This window comes from Zea mays, chromosome 7 (assembly GCF_902167145.1).
Source record: "Zea mays cultivar B73 chromosome 7, Zm-B73-REFERENCE-NAM-5.0, whole genome shotgun sequence".
Taxonomy (NCBI): Eukaryota; Viridiplantae; Streptophyta; class Magnoliopsida; order Poales; family Poaceae; genus Zea; species Zea mays.
In genome coordinates this window covers 125,668,052-125,671,448 of record NC_050102.1, presented here as the reverse complement: position 1 = coordinate 125,671,448, position 3,397 = coordinate 125,668,052, and the positions used below count along the sequence as shown (strand labels likewise).

At 42.1% G+C, this 3,397-nt stretch overlaps 1 pseudogene; it reads left to right on the top strand.

Moving 5' to 3' along the window:
* The first annotated feature begins 435 nt into the window (after positions 1-435).
* LOC103634142 (poly(U)-specific endoribonuclease-B-like) lies at positions 436-3,150 on the top strand (annotated as a pseudogene).
* Positions 3,151-3,397: the final 247 nt, after the last annotated feature.

Here is a 3,397-nt window from a genome sequence, read left to right as displayed (position 1 = left end):
TGCGGCTCTTTCACGGTTCAATACGACCGGTTCCATCAAAACCTTGTAGCCTTTAACATAATTTAAAATTTAAATTTAAATGGAACACATATCATACTTCCGCACCAGTTTTCAAATTTGGCTATAACCTTATACTTGTTTCAGATAATCTTCACTCAAGAAAATAGATAATCTTCCCAGGCACAATGCAGACATTGTCCAGAATCTTCAGTAACAGTTGTTGCAGTTTCGTGGCAACAACAGGATAGTTAACCATTCTGGAACTTCTTTGATATCTTATATTAGTGAGATCCAGATGTCGCAGATGATGGCGCCGGCAGCAGCCACGCAGAAGAGCTCCCTTGAGTGGTCTTGCTTGAGAAGCTAAAGAAGCGCGATGAGCAGCCCAAGGATACACCTCCAACATTGCTAGCCCGGTCGATGTGCTGTGGCCGGATGCCCACCACCAGGTGGCCATCACTGCCTGCTGGATTTAAGCTCGAGAATGGCATGGTAATAGTTCCTGCCATAGAAGTTGCAGTGGTTGACAAGAAGGCAGATGCCAAGAAGATTACTGAGTTGGAGGTCAAGGAGGAAAAGGCAGTGAACAGATGCATCTTTGGGACTAAGAGGAAGTTCCCTAGCAGACAAGTGCTGGAGGACAGGAGGAGTCGCCATATGTTGATGAACTTCATGAGGAGAGGAAGTGTACAACAGTTTGTAAAGAGCTCCCCTCTGTTTCCCTGGCAACAATAAAGATGAACGGGAAGCCAACATGTACAGATATCATGGACTATGTTCTCCAGAAGGTGAGAGGCTTGTTCATTGTTGAATTTGTAAGAATTATTTCTATTATTGCAAATTTGCAATGTGAACAAATGGAAGTAATCTGACTACATTGTCTAACCTGATTGCAACATTTCATTCATGAGTAAAAACAGGGAATATTAACAGGTGTTACATGTGTTTGTTATATGCTGAATTAACAGGAAATATTCATGGTATATATGAATAAGACTTTCATGTGTGAACGTGGTTCTGTTTGATGAGTCGGAACCAGCACCAGCACCACGCAGGTCGGCAGAACCAGGTTGACCGGATTTACAATGATTTAAGTGTCCATTTCTGGGTTGCTTGTTTCGAAGCATGCTGATGCAGCTACGCGGGTTTCAATTTCTGCAGTGCGAGGGGGAGGAAAGGTGGGATGGTAGCCAGCGGCGTCAGCAACAGCAGCAGGCACAAGGATACAGGAATCAGCAGCATGCACTAATGAGCTGATAGCCGGAGAATCAATGATATAATATTCAAGAATTTTCTTCCCATATAGAATGTTTCGAAGTACAAAGTTGCAATTACACTACAGCTTTCTTGGTTAAATTTGAAGGTTTTACACTTTTCATAGAAGAATTACAAGCCCAAATGATTGGCTGCATGTTAGAGTGTATCATCAAGTTTATAATTTGGACTATTTTAGGAAGAAAGGATAAACGATGGAGGCTGGCAGACCGTCAGTGAGAAAAGGCGCCATGGAAGACCACATCAGGTTTGATTTCAATCTTCCAAAGTCAGAAATGACATTTCTTTTTTGTTATTCTGTTTCCTCATTGAACATATTTAAGCTCTTGTTTTAGTTTTCAGGTCCTTTTACTTCTATTTTACTATTTATACAGACAGTCAACCAACATTTAGCCATGGAGCCAATGCTTTAGTGAGTTATTGTTACGACCGTTGCAGAATGTGGTCTGTTAGTGTTAAAGATGCCACTTGTCGACTCTTCCCTCTTTGCTCATCTTTGAATGAGGAAACCAGAATATGAACCAAGTCAAGATAATTGCTCTGAAGTTTTATTTTAACTGTATCAATAGTCTGAAGTTGTGTCGTTCTGTTAGACCACACTAGTTTGAGCTTTATTGCTGCCTTGCTGGTGACAGATCTGACCAAACCAGGTGTAGATACACGGTTGCACCCCATTTGTTTCTTGTAAGACTGTTACTTTTACGTCCACATAAATTAATTGACACTCTAGTTGAATGGTGATAATTGCGTGTTCTGAAGCTTTATTGTACTATCTAAACTCTGAATTCACGATATTGCATAATGCAGTCTGAAGCATGGAATGGATATAGAAAGCCACCATCAGAACAAAAGTACTCTGAGGATGTCGGTCATATCCACCAAGGACTCAATTTCGAGCCCACCAGGGAGGAGCTGAATAGCTTAGCGAAAGCGTGTAGCCGACTTTGGGAGCTCGATATGAACCGTATCGTTCCTGGTAAGGACTACAGAATTGACTGTGGCGAGGGGAAGAAAGTTTATCAGAAGGGTGATATGGCATCTGAAAGCTTGTTCAGCTGGCTAGGCGATGATGTGCTAAGAAAACCCACCTACTCACATTTTTGTGCACTTCTGGATAACTATAACCCCCACCAGGATAAGCACGAAGAAATAGCTTTTGTTGAAGAGATCGCCAGAACATCGCCGATTAAGTACTTGCACCGGTACTTAGTGCAGAAGGGGGTTGTGCCTCAGGACTACGAGGACTTCAAGAGAATGCTGGCATCCCTATGGTTTGATTTGTATGGAAGAGGTGGCAACTCTAGCTGCTCTACTGCCTTTGAGCATGTGTTTGTTGGTGAGATCAAAGGACGGGGACAAGGAGAGAGTGAGGTATCAGGCTTCCATAACTGGATTCAGGCAAGTTCTCCTGTTGTTAATGAAATCTAATTTCCTCATTTGGACATTTCTAACACGTATTCCATGACTAATTTGCAGTTTTACCTGGAAGAAGCCAAGGGAAATGTGGATTACCAAGGTTATATATTTCCAAGGCGTCGTGGTGAATCAGTCAGTATATTACTATGTAGCTAAGAATTGATGCAACGCTGCTGTGCATACGAATAATGTTAGCTAAAATGTTCTACCCTGGTCTTGGCAGCCTGATTTAGAGATACAGCTGCTGACTGTTCAGTTTGAGTGGCATGGCGTGCTGAAATCAGTATCCAACACGTTGATTGGCGTCAGTCCTGAGTTCGAGGTTGCACTCTACACATTGTGATTTTTTGTTGGAGGGGAAGATAACCGCGTCGATATTGGCCCGTACAGTGTGAACGTCAAGTGTACCGATTGGGGAACAACAAAATTGGATCAACCTTTCCCATTGCAGAGAACTGATTATCTGGTGCTATGCTTCTACAGTTTTCCAAATCTTCACTTTCTTCGTTTTATAATCAATTACGTGAAGTTAACATTGTACTGTTCATGGTCAGCTGGTTACTTGTGCATGAAAATGTACCATACTATTCAATTTGTTGCTGCCATCTCCAATCGTATTGCTACTTGCACTACTAAAATGTTGATGACCGAGACTTTCATGGGTGAACGTGGTTATGTTTGGGTTATGCTGATCTTACTGTGTTTC